The sequence below is a fragment of the Molossus molossus genome, unplaced genomic scaffold (genome assembly GCF_014108415.1).
Source record: "Molossus molossus isolate mMolMol1 unplaced genomic scaffold, mMolMol1.p scaffold_m16_p_1, whole genome shotgun sequence".
NCBI classification, from domain to species: Eukaryota; Metazoa; Chordata; class Mammalia; order Chiroptera; family Molossidae; genus Molossus; species Molossus molossus.
The window spans coordinates 145,298,207-145,311,814 of NW_023425344.1; the positions used below are offsets into that span (position 1 = coordinate 145,298,207).

The 13,608-nt window shown below is 40.7% G+C and overlaps 1 protein-coding gene across 7 annotated transcripts in view; it reads left to right on the forward strand.

Moving 5' to 3' along the window:
- The window catches only part of CHD8 (chromodomain helicase DNA binding protein 8), a 72,867-nt gene that overhangs the window by 1,551 nt on the left and 57,708 nt on the right, over window positions 1-13,608 (forward strand). For 3 of the 7 annotated variants that reach the window (XM_036252467.1, XM_036252494.1, XM_036252486.1), the window contains exon 1: window positions 12,027-12,102. The exons of 2 other annotated variants lie outside the window; for them this stretch is intronic. The gene's annotated coding sequence lies outside the window, so the exon portion shown is untranslated. Of the gene's footprint in view, window positions 1-12,026; window positions 12,103-13,608 lie in introns of those variants that run through there. 2 more of the 7 variants (XM_036252501.1, XM_036252519.1) reach the window with 1 other exon arrangement.

Below are 13,608 nucleotides of genomic sequence, written 5' to 3' on the forward strand. Positions count from 1 at the left end.
GATATATCCTGTGTATCTGGCCTTTTGATTTTGTCAGTTCCCAAATTGGCAAAATTCATTTAGACATGGATAGAAAATTATAGAAATCTGCTGAGGTAGTTGTGAATCACTAGGAAACACAGATTTTGTATTTCCCAGGACAGCCTTCTCTGCAGCACCGCTGGGTGATGGAGTGGAAGAATCCTGGCATTGTAGTAACCACCACTGCAGTTTTAGTTGTGAAAGGAAAAATTTGACATTTTATGTGAAGGGTCAAGTTTCTGATAAGTAAGGTAGGATGGTGAGGGGGATCTGTCATCAAAAGAAACCATTGCATACATCTTTTAAAGATTAATTTGTGTCCTGGCCGGTTTGGCTCAGTGGTTAGAGCATTGGCCGGTGGTCCAGAGAGACCCGGGTTTGGTTCCCGCTAAGGGCATGTACCTCGGTTGCAGTTTGTCCCCGCGCAGGTGGCAACCACTCGATGTATCCCTTTCACGTTGATGTTTCTCTCTCTCTCTCTTCCTCTCTCTCCCTCCGGTCCTATCTGAACAAAAAATGGAAAAATGTCCTCAGGTGAGGATAAAAAAAGAAAAAAGAAAAACCAACGTTAAAAAAATAAATAAAAGAAAAATAGATAAATAAAGATTAATTTGTGATGCCAGGATCTGTTCTTGCTTATTGAAAGAATGAGATTTGATATTCTCATCATCTGAAATACTGTAACATTTTCAGAGCATTCAGATGTATGCCAAATGTTTTAAAGATACTGTGTCCACAGCCCTGCAAGAGTTAAGCTATCTTCTGAGTTTATTTTGAGCCTGATACCTTGGGGATAAACAGAAGACAAGTATTTTTCTGCACCTTTCACCGTCACCCCTAGAAGTCGGTCTTCTTCTGGACTTGGCATTTGAGCAAGTCCCTGATCTGCAGGTCTTTGCATAACCTACCCTTACACTACTGTGACCGACCTAGTACTGTATTTACTATTTTACTTTTAACATTTGATTCTTTCATAGGCTATTGTTTCATATCTTACTCAGTTTAACTTTACAGATCTCCTCTTTAATACATTTTTTATTCTTTTCCCCATAGAGTAGGTGGTCTTCCTTTCATCCTCCCATTGGTTTTTTGTTGTTGTTGGTTTGTTTTTTAATTCACTGACATTGCGCCTTTTTGCTTGTCTTGCTGAGGCCTCTTAAGGAATGTAAAGGAACTAATGTAGTTGGTACCTAGTACCCAAGTAATAGTTGTATTTCTATCTGAAACTGTTGTATGAACTGTTAACCATTGCCTAAAAAAATTATTTAAGCACTTACTACATTCTAAATTTTATCCTGAATAACTTTTCCCTCTTTTAATTTCTCGGTTTTGTCTTATGTGGGCACATGTATGAAATTGTAATTTAGCTCTTTTTTTTTGTTTATTTTCTAACTTTCATATTGCCTTTAAGATTTTCATTATATTTGTATTGCAAAATAAATCTACCTCTTTGTAGTTACTGGTTGTTTTAAATTTAAACTACAAAGTATGGTAGTCTCTGAAATTTCTCGTTAAGCTGTTCTGTAGGTATCTTTCTTTTTTTTTTTTGCCCTTTTACTATCCATTAGTTTTCATCTTTCATCAGGCTCTTGGTTATTTAATGAAGCAAAATGGTCAATTTTTAAAGATCTTAATTCTTGCCTTCAGATCACAGCAGGAGACTTTTAAAAGTAAAACACTTAATTTCTACCCACTAATGTATGTTACCTGATAATCAAAATCCAGGAGGCATAAACAGGTAGACTGGCATAGATAATTGGTTTACATTCACCTTAAGCAGGGATGGATCTAGGAATTATTCTAATCTAGGGAACCTAGACAATGCTCTAGCCTCTTCAGTCTCAGACTATCTAAATATATTTTTATTAGTTTGTTTGCAAAGAGTTCTTAGAACATCAGACTCACTCCTATTTAAATAAAAATACAAAAAAAAAAAATTTTTTTTCAAAGACAAATCAAGAATTTAAAAAAATCTTTATTCTCAAGCATAATTATTAAGAAAATAATGGGTTTACCATTGAAAGAATGAAACATCTCTGATTTTATTTTCTCTGTACATTTCCAGAGAAATTTATTGTGTATGGCTTCATTTTATTTGGCATTTTCAGACTTTATTTCTTTGAAAAAAAGGTAATTAAGTGGCATGCTACTCAAATTACTAGGCAATAATAGGACTGTGCTTCTTTTCTCCCCTGTATGTCAGCACATTAAATGTGATAGTTCTAATTCTTTTGGTAATGTCCCAATACTCCAGTAATTAGTAATTCTATAATAACAGCTTTTTGTTTTGAAAGTCTGTAATTCTTCTAAAACTATGTCAGTACTTTTCTGAGAAAGGAATTATATTAACTTAATTCTTAATTTCATCTGAGAGGAAGGATTTCAAGAACTGTAAAGTCTTTCAGGTTTCTCTGATTGTCTTTCACTGTCGTTATAGAAACCTTTGGAATATCCAAAGGATTTTATTTTTCCTCACTGTATACTTTTTTCTTTCATTGTGTACTTTAGGCATCCACTGCATCTTTGGGAATTATTCATTTGGGACATGGGTTTTCAGAAGTGCATTGTCCCGTTAATGATAGGGGAATTTCTTTTTGGTAAGTTATAGAAGAAATGGTTATTTCAGTAGTTGGACTGCCTCTTTAGAGCCCAAATTATAGCAGAACATGATTTTATCAGATATACATCTGCCTAAATAAATTGAATGGGAACATGTTTCTGGATTTTTGAATAGGGGTTACCAAGCTGCATGAATGCTGAACTTTTACTCAGTGGTTTCTTCATTGCTTCTACTTAGTCGTTCTCCTTTTTTACCCCTTGGCTGGCGAGTGGAGCACATTAGTCAACTCTTAGTTTATTAACACATCACTTCTCCTGTAAAATGTAGTGCTTTTGCCTGGTTTTCAGATACGCCTCCTGTTGGGGCAACCTTTTTGCTTATATACAGGTAATGATCTCTTCCATTCACGGCTCTCCTGAAAGTAATAGGAGTCAAAAGTTGAAGCAGCTGCCCTGGCCGGTTTTGCTCAGCAGTTAGAGTGTTGGCTCTCAGACCGAAGGGTCGCGGGTTCAATTCCCAGTCAAGGGCATGTACCGGGGTTGCAGGTTTGATCCCCAGCCCCTGTCAGGGTTGAGTAGGAGGCAACCATTGATGTGTTTCTCTCACATTGATGTTTCTCTCTCTCCCTCCCTCTCTCCATTCTGCTCTATCTAAAAAAACCAGTGGAAAAATATCCTCAGGCGAGGATTAACAACAACAACAAAAAGTGAGGTAACTGGATCTGGGCATATGAACCACCAAGGGACAGTCTGGTTAGTTGGAGAACTGTTAAGTTCCCACGAGCAGGCATTGTGAAGTAAATGGAGTAGCATGAAAAATGATTAATTGAATTACCTGGATGTTGCCCCAGACACCAGTGCTCGTTGAAGTCTTTTCCATGGGTGTGAGGTTAAAGGGTTGTACTACTTTCTCAGCACAGTAGTTTTAGAGTCCTTTTATCCTGCCCAGCAGTCCTGCTATTCTAATTGTGAAACTTTTACATCTATTTCAGTATCCCGTCATTCTGCTTAGCAGATCAGCCCAGCCAAGTCTCGAAGGAGCAATTTTGCTTTGAGAGAAACCTTTAGTGGTACTCTTTTAAATTATCGGACAGGGAATACTAAACTCCTTTTTATTTGCCTACTGTGGGCCAAACATTGTACATTATCTTTTAATCTTCAGAATAATCCTGAAATGTATGTGATGTTAGCTTCATTTTACAGAAGAGAAAAGAATAAGAGTGAAGTCAGATAACTTAACTGGGAGTAGGACTCTGGTCTGTTGGACTTCAAAGCCCCATTCATTATCCAGCCTCCCCCCTATTTAAAATTTCAGTGCTGACCCCTGTGGGAGAACTGTCTTTGACCACAACATAAGACAAGTAGGCATCTGGTAGCCTGTTAAAGCTGTACCTTTAGCAGTTGTAGAACCTTGAGAACGTAAAATTTTTGGTCTTTGTATCTCTGTCTGTTAAAAGGTAAAAAGTATACCCTGGCCAGTGTGGCTCTGTGGTTACAGCATTGGCCTGCACACCAAAGGGTTGCAGGTTCGATCCCTGGCCCCAGTTGGGATGCATGCAGGAGGCAGCCAGTCGATGTGTCTCTCTCGCATTGATGTTTCTCTTTCTCTCTCTCCCCACCCTCTGCCCCCATCCATTCCCCCCCCCCATCTCTCCCACTCTCTCTAAAAATCAGTGGAAGGAATATCCTCAGATGAGGATTAACAACAACAACAACAACAACAAGGCAAAAAAATAATAGTTTATTTCTTTTATTTAACTTGGTTATTTTGAATAAGGTTATGTGAAATACTTCAAGCTCCACAGAGGAAAATCACTTGGTCGGTCTTGCAAATATCTTCATTTTTTAACCAATGCATATCAAACTAGCACAACTAAATTTTCTAAAAAAATTTTTTTTTTATCCTCACCCGAGGAAATTTTTTTCCCATTTTTTGTTCAGATAGAGTGGGAAGGAAAGAGAGAGGGAGAAACATCAATGTGAAAGGGACACATCGAGTGGTTGCCACCCACACTACCCAACCAGGGCCAGGGACAAACCAACTGAGGTATGCACCCTTAGCGGGAACCGAACCCAGGTCTCTCTGGACCACAGGCCGACGCTCTAACTGCTAAGCCAAACTGGCCAGGGCAGCACAACTAAATTTTATTGTATTTTTTTATTTATTTATTTTATCCTCACCCAAGGACATTTTTGCATTTATCTTCAGATAGAGCAGGAGGGAGAGAGGGAGGAAGAGAGAGAGAGAAACATCGATGTGAGAGAGACACACTGGTTGCCACCTACTCAACCCCAACCGGGGCTGGGGACAAACTGCAACCGAGGTATGTGCCCTTAGCGGGAACCGAACCCGGGACTCTCTGGTCCGCAGGCCAACACTCTAATCACTGAGCCAAACCGGCCAGGGCGCACAACTAAATTTTCATTAGTCATGTCACTGGAGTCATTTTTTGTGCCTGGAGGCACAAATATGATACCAGTGCTTTAATAATGTTTCTCCTCCCCTCCTGCTGTACACACCTATTTTCACATGAATGTTGCAATGAGAACAATCCCTTGTAAATAAATGCTTACATTTTTCTGTTAGGCTGAACAAATGTATGTGTATTGGCCCAGGAAAAGGAGCATGTAAGAGTGGTGGGGGGACATAAAGAGGACCAGGACTCTGTCACCTCAGTTTTATGTATACTTATTAACTATCCTGGATGACCGAAAGTGGCATCATACAAGGTGGATATATTTATCCAGTTAGATATTCCTCATCTGGAACACAGAATGTTATTTTCACCTTGGTTACCATGTGCCAGTGAAGAGGAACTTCTCCAGATCCAGTCTAACTTGACCAAAGGGCCTAAGTATTAGGCTCTTTTTTTCTGCTTCAGACTTAGAGCAAAACTCGGGGGTTTTACTGGGGAAAAAATCTATAATGAGGCTGACTTAAAAATGAATCCATGCCCTATTTTTGAGTCATATGGGTATAGTGTCATCTATTTGCTTCTTGCCACAGCTCTAAATTGGCCACCACTGAGGCTTTATGGTCCCAAGATTAAAGGAGATGACTAAAATTTCATTACTTTCAACAGTGATTATCGCACTATAGAAAAGTATTTTATGTGTATTACCTGCAGCCCCTTTTGCTATATGTAAAAGCTGTGTCTGCTGCAGTCCTAAAAAGTGAAGATGCTCATGATTTTATGATGCTTCTTCTGAATGTTTTGGGTAGAAAATGTGCCACTGCCTATTAGTTTATTACCATCTCTGCAGTCTGAGGGAAACCCTTGCTTTTGCCAGAAATTTCCCCATTACCTCTCCGCAGCCCCACTCCCACACACCCTGGGCTGGAAGTTAAACATGCATTCCTTCAACAAATGTGTATTGAAAGCCCATTACCACCTGATATGCAAAGGGAATATTGTACTGAACAAGTCACATACAGTCCTTGTCCTTGTGGAATTTGCATTCTAATATTGGGGGTGAGGGAGCATCAAACAATTAATTATACTATAATCAGTTTTTCAGTCTCAACTACAAAGAAGTTTTGGATGTTATAAGACAATTTATAATAGGGGCATACAACCTAGAGCATCGTGTAGCAGGGTGGTTAAGATTGTGAGTTCTGAAGCTACACTGCCTAAATTTGAATCTGGCTCCACTTTTTACTAGCTGTGGGATGTTGAGCAAATTACTTATCTTTCTGTGCCTCAGTTTCCTCATCTATAAAATAAAGAGAGTTATTTCAGGCTTAAGAAAGTGAAATAGGTTCATATATTTGCATTGTTTAGAAGAGTACCTGGCATGGAATGTACACTGCATAAATTTGGCTGGTTTTTGTCTGGAAGGTCAGGGAAAGGTTTTTGTTAGTTTGTTTGGTTTTTTAAATGATGATGTTGAATGAGCTTTGAAGGATAAATAAAAATTAAATAGGCAGGCCTGGCAGGTGTGGCTCAGTAGATTGAGTGCCCCATGGACTGAGAGGTCCCGGTTTGATTCCTGTCAGGGCACATGCCTGGATTGCAGGCTCCATCCCCGGTGGGGGGGGGGGGGTGCAGAAGGCAGGCGAGAGGTGTTTCTCTCACATCGATGTTTCTGTCTCTCTCTCCCTTCCTCTCTAAAAAAAAAAAAAATCAATAAAAGAACATATAAAAATTAAATAGGCAGAATGGAGGGAAACCAGTTGGAAAGCAGTTGCACTAGTTCAGGGAAGTGAGGACAGTAAATTGATCCAGAATGGCAGTAGAGACAGGAGTGGATGGATTGGAGGGATATTTAGGAGGTAATGGCAGGATTTACAAATATTGGATGTAGATGATAAGGAAGAGGGTTTCTGGTCTCTGCAGTCATCACCCTCCAGTAGGAGATACTGGAGGGTGACAACCATTTTTGTGTGAGTGCGTGCATGGTGGCGAGGATGGAGGAAACTGGAGAGACCACCAAGGAATCAGTCTCCTTAAGGTCACTAAACCTCTTCTGGGGAGAGCTGGACAAGTGGTTCAACCAAGGAGACTAGAGAGAAGAGCTATTGAGTAAGTAAGTGGATATACAGGTCTGCAGTTCAGAGTTAGTATCTTGTCCAGAGATGTACATAAGAGACATGAAAGATATAGATAACTTGGTGGAAAAAATAATGAATAATAATTGAGGCCATGTATGTGAATTAGAATTAGATATTATTGAAAAAGAAGTATAAAATGAGAAGTAAAGAGGGCTCTAGGACCAAAGCTTGGTGAACTTCAACAATTAAAGGCTGGTAGAGGTGAAAAATAGCAAAGGAGAAGTGGCCGGAGAGGTAGAAGGAAAACTAGAAAAGTGTGATGAAGCCATCCGAAAAAAAAGTGTTTGAGGGTGTGACTGGTTATTCTGAAATCTTCATGGCCCTTCCTTGGATCCTAAGAGTCTTAATTTAGGTCTCTCACCACTCAAAGTTGGATACTAGTGATTTAGAACATCTCTACTGCACATTTAGGCTGAACGAAGTCAGTTGAACATGATCTTCAGACTATAGAATCTAAAGAGTAGTTATTCTCATTTGCCTTAAATTAGATTTAATATAGAGAAAGGGGAGCTAGAGGAATCTAAAGAGTAGTTATTCTCATTTGCCTTAAATTAGATTTAATATAGAGAAAGGGGAGCTAGAGTATACATTCAGGCTTATAGGAATTAGCCTGCTGAAATCAATGAATTATTTGGGAAGCCATTAATCTGAATGGTGATCCTCATTAAGACTGATTAGGTAGACACACTGACAAAAACAAAAATTTTCACCAACTCTCTATCCAGCAACATTTGTTGAGTACCTCCTAGGACATAGTGGTTATATGCCAAATATTGTAATAGGTGATTCATTAATCTTCATTAGTGGCCCTGTAACTTGATCCCCCTTTGTAGAGAGGAATGAACTAGACTCAAGAAGGTTAATTTACTTGGTCGGACAAAGATTTGAACCAACATCCCTCTGTCTTGAAAGCTCATTATACTTCCATGTACAAATAGAAATGAAATACAAAGTAGAAAATATTTTTTTTTCCTTTATTGATTTTAGAGAGAGGGAGAAAGAGATAGAAACATCGATAAGAGAGAACATCGACTGGCTGCCTCCTGCATGTCTCCCACTGTGGATTTGGCCCACAACCTGGGCATGTGCCCTGACCAGGAATCGAACCGGCGACCTCTTGGTGCATGGGTCAACACTGAACCACTGAGCCACACCAGCCGGCGAAGAGAATTCTTTTTAAAAGTACTTAAAATACTGTGCAAGCTCGTATTGGACTGATTCGTTTTGGCTTGACAATGAAAAGTGGGAATCAAGAAGGTTTTCAATTATTAAATCCAATGGACAATTTAAAGTTATGTTATTGGACATATTTTCTTGGTTCAATATAATTGATCACTCTTTCGCCCTGCATTACTCTACTCTCTGTGGTTCTGTGACATTGCCCTCGGCGCTTCTCTAGCTTTTCCTTCTCTACCTGCTTGGTAGGTGTAGCTTATTCTGATTCTTAAATCCTGATGTTCTTCTGGGTTCCTCCTTAGCTTTTCTTATTCTACACCAAAAATCTCAGCAGTTGGGTTTCCAGCTAAGTGTTTTGTTTAGCCTGTATGGTGTTTAAAACATTTTAAAACTAGTTATCTTTTTTTAATTTATGCAGTGCACATTAAAAACCTAGAAGATTTACATAAAACTGTATTTCTGGCTTTAGAAAAATCTGAAGTTCTCTCTCAACCTTGGATGTGCATTTCCACATGGCATCACTTAACTAGAGCTGAATAGCAGCCACTCTTTTTGGAATGGACATGGGGCCCTGGCCTGTTTGGCTCAGCAGTTAGAGCGTTGGCCCTTGGACCAGAGAGTCATGGGTTCGGTTCCTGCAAAGTGCACGTGCCTCAGTTGCAGTTTGTCCCTGCCCTAGTTGGGGTCGTGTGGGTGGCAATCACTCGATGTGTCTTTCTCACGTCGATGTTTCTCTCTGTCTCCCCCTCCCACTCTGTCTGAAGATAAGTGCAAAAATGTCCTCAGGTGAGGATAAAAAAAAATGGAATGGAGATGACTTCTCCAGTTCTTCACAGACTCCAGTATTCTCTATTGTCTCTCCAACTGTATTGGTGCAGTTTTTCGTATATTGGCTTTGCTCTTCACATTCCCTGCTTAATCTTCACTCTTGAAACTACCATTTAGATACTGGTAACTCTAAATCTATCACCACGCCAACTGTTAGATTTATACATCCTATCTCCTATTGAATATCACTACTTAACATACTATAGGCAACTCAAACTCAACATGGTTGAACTCATCTTTGCCCCTAAACTCCAGGTTCTACCAATTTGTATGACCTAAGTATTACTCAGCTCTGTCCCTTTCTTCCCATCATTACCTTTTGAACCATCACATTGCTGATTCATGCCCCAATCATCTTAGGATCCTTGTTTGCAAACAACAAAAGTCATCTTTTGGCTAACTTAAGCAGAAAGGGAATTTATTGGAAGGACATTATATGGCTGACAAAATTAATGGGGATGCTAGAGAGCCTGGTTTAGAAAATGATCTAAAACCAAGGGAGGTTAGAGACATGGAAAACATAGCCAAGGTCACACCACTGAACAGTCTGTGTAAGATGCTGCAGTATTACTCTGGTATCTGCCATTGCCGAATATTGTCTAACTGCTAGTTCTGAGACTTTGCATGACCTCTTCAAAGTCAAAGTTCTCCTTAGGAGTGTCCAGTTAAACTAGCCTAGGTTGTGTGTACTTTGTCTCTGCCAGGAAGAGAAGGCAGGACCTCTGCCTCCAATCCCCTACTCCCTTCTGCCCCCTGGCTCTATAGTGGAAGGTAGTCCTGCTGGTGTGGCTCAGTGGTTGAGCATTGACCCATGCACCAAGAGGTCACTGGTTCTATTCCCTGTCAGGACACATGCCCAGGTTGTGGGCCTTATCCCCAGTAGGGGACATGCAGGAGGCGGCCAATCGATATTCTCTCTCATTGATGTTTCTCTCTCTCTTAATCAATAAAGGAAAAAAAAATTTTAAGTATAGTGGAAGGTAATATCCAGTGTCCCATTGAAGACTCTTACTTGAGCTATTCCCTCAATATAGGAAGGGGGCTTTTGGTTGCTGGCCAGAAAGAAAAATCGGCAAATATCTACTATACAATCCTTTTCTGTACTACTATAGCAGCCTCCTGGTTCTGTGTCCTTTGTTTCCTCATTCGCTAAATCTGTTCTTTATCCAACAGCCAGAGTTAGCTAACCAAAATGCAGTTCTGGTCATGTCATTCCCTGTTTCAGTGGCTCCTCATCCACCTATAAGAAAATGATTTAGTGTGGTATTCAAGGTCCTCCTTGAAGGGTCTGGCCCTTACCTATCCTTTCAATCTCATCTTCCTCTAATTTGTTCTTTGTGATTTACACTTTGGCAAGTCTGAACTACACAACTACTTGGAGTTTCCACTACATGTCTCATGTTGTTTCTCATTGCTGTACTTTGTTTTGTCTTTCCTCTAACTGTTCCTGCTGCCTGAATACTTTATGGTAGCCCACTTATCTTCCCTAGTTAACTCTTGTTTGTTAAGAAAGTACTTCCTTGATACCTTTTCTTACTAAGTTATTAAGTTCCTTTCATCTGTTTCTGTATCCCCTGCTTATTTCATTGCACTTATCACCTTGTATATTACATTTGTCACTACTGTAATAATCCCTACTTTTCACCCTCTCCCCACATATATACTCAAATATACTCCTATGTATTGTGAGTTCTTTGAGGGTAGAGATATAGCTATTCATTTTTGGTTCTCTAATACTACCACATTACTTGGTATATCATATGCTCAATAAATGCTGAGTAAATGAAGAGACATTTGATGTAGATCTCAGAGGATAAGGTTTTGATAAGGCAAAGAAATGAAATAAGGATGAGGTTTTGAGCCTGAGTGAATGGGAAAACAGTATTGCTGTTTATAGAAGTGGTAATTGAGTATTCCTAGCAATAGTGGTAATGCTAGAATGTTTAAAAATAGGAGATCTACAGCCAAGTTGATCTGCTTCCTTGTTTGTGTCCTAGAGTACAGAAAGTAGAATTTCATTGTTGAGAATGGTTACATTTCAGGGGAAATGTGGTTAGGAGATCAGCAACTGTTTTTAGTAACAGTTTACTTTGGGGGATTTAAGCTTGCATACTACCATCTTTCTGGACTTGACTACTCTCATTGGGAATTAGAGTAGTCTCAAGTGGACACTGTGGCCAGTATGTTAAAGGAGCTCAGTTTCAACAGAAATGAAGTGGGGTCAGGAGACGAGGTTTTGAGGTGAGGAACTGGGGGTGTGTTTTGGAGGGGAGGGGGCTGGGAATTGTTAGAAGGCTTCTGGAAAGAGATTCTGCCCTCCGGTTGGGGGTGTCGAGAATGCAAACCAGCATTTGGAGTTGTGGCAGAAAGAGTGCTTTATCTTTTAAGAATAAAAGCCCCCCCCCCCCTCATATTTCAGCAACGGGGCTGCTTCACGCCCATGGTGGAGATAAGATTTGGTCTCTTTTAATGGGTAGAGGGATAAGGTATAGTCACTATAGCAGAAGAGTTGACAGGGCTGCTAGAAGGCAGGGAGTTCAAGAGGAGGCAGAGTTGGCCTAGTGTGGAACCCTCCCTGCTGAGTTTCTGCTCTTTCGTGTACAGAATATAGTGTTGGCGGTAGGGAATTTAATCCCTAGGACTAGTTTCCCGCAGCGTGAGACCGCTCCTCTGGCCAGGCCCCTTTTTTTCCAAGCGAGCTGCAGGCTTCGCCTCGGCCCTAGAAACCGGATAGGCCTCTCCGTGCGCTCTCAACCTAACCCGCGGTGGCGGGGGAGGGGGAAAGCTCTCTCAAGTCCCACCCTTTGCGCTGTTTTGCGTCTTTGCTTCTTTGGTGAGTGGCAGTCCAGTTAAGCCAATGAGGACGCGGGGCGGGCTGGAGCATCAGGTTCGGTTGCGCAGGAGGAGGGGGAACTGGTGCTGGAGAGACAGCGAGAGGGGCGAACCGGCCCCCCACGCCGCTGCAGGTAAAGGCACCTCTATTCCCACACTGGGGTGAGGCACATCTCCTTTTCTTCTTCAGGGCTTGTCGGGCCTTTCAGCCTGTAGCTTCCGCCCTAACATTGTTCCCACCCGGGCATCCACACCCCCCCTTCCCCCCCGCATCTTTCCGTCTTGGTTATCCCCTCTCTTGAGGGCACCCCGCTAGATCTCCCTCAAGTGCATGTACCTCAACTCCATTTTGGGGGCGCCAGTTGCCAGAAATCCCCCGCCTCTGCTGTATGGGCCTTACTGGCACCAACCCCCGGCAGTATGAGCAGGTAATGTATCCGGGTCCCCGCCACCCCCACCCCCAGTCGCGTTTCCCTATTCATAAACCCCTGACTTCCTTACCTTGCCTCTCCCCTTCTTTCATATGAGTATTTAGTGTCTGTAGTTTCTCCTTTACCTCCTGAACATACGTCCATGCTTTTAGCTTTCATAGTTGCCTATTTTGTTTTTCTTGTTTATTCAGAAGGGCTCACTTTACTAGCCATCTTTCCCCCTAAATGTCCATACCCCTGATTGAGGTGTGAGTGCTTTTTCCTTAAGTAATTGGGAAAACAAAAACAAAGCAGTCACATTTGGCAGTGAGAATGGTGAAAAGATAGAGGAAATGGCCTAGGATCTCAGTCTTCTTGATGAAATCTCCTGAGTGACTCTAAGTTAAAAGCTCCATTTCTTATGATCTGTGCCTTTCCATCCCTTGCTGACCCTAAATTGTGATTACATTCACCTTGGGTGTTTGTTTCCCATTTCTTGATAAGATTTGAGACCCTTTGTGTCTCACAAATGTCTCCATGGTACGGTTTTAAAATCTTTCTCTTTTAAAATTATGTTGGTGATTTTCATTTTAGGCCTTCTGATTATTTTATTTTCGAGGGATTTCTCATTTCATATTAAGCTGCTTGTGAGCATCTTGTGTTTCTAAAACGTGTGTTTATGTATGTCTGCTGCTGATCCTCTTGAAAAGATACAGTTTCCAATAACAAGATTTATACTTTGAAGTAAAACAGTTTGTTATTTTCTGAATCTTTGAGCAGTTCTAGGTTAAATGGGCATAGGTAGTACTTTGTAAAAGTACATATCACCAAAAAAAGGGTCAGCATTTATCAATATGGCATACATTCATTATCTTCTAAGAGAATGGGCAGTACAGAGAAATCTGTAAATGGAGAATGGATGTTACCTATTACAACAACTGTTGCAGTGTTTCTTATCCATCATAAACAGTAACTCTGATAAACTCCCTTTTTGGGAGACCTAAGAAATCTTATCCCACCATGGTGTTGATAACCCTTCCGAGTCATGGATGCCTCTTCTTTCTCTGCTCCAGCCCCTCTTTTACAGATCTTCACTAGCCAAGAAGATTTTGTCCAGTTTTATTGAATATAAATAACCTGAACAATGAGGTGTGTTTTCCTTTTCCACTTGATAAATTTAAAGTTATGTCATTGAATGCGCACATTTTCAAACTACTGTATCTTTCATCT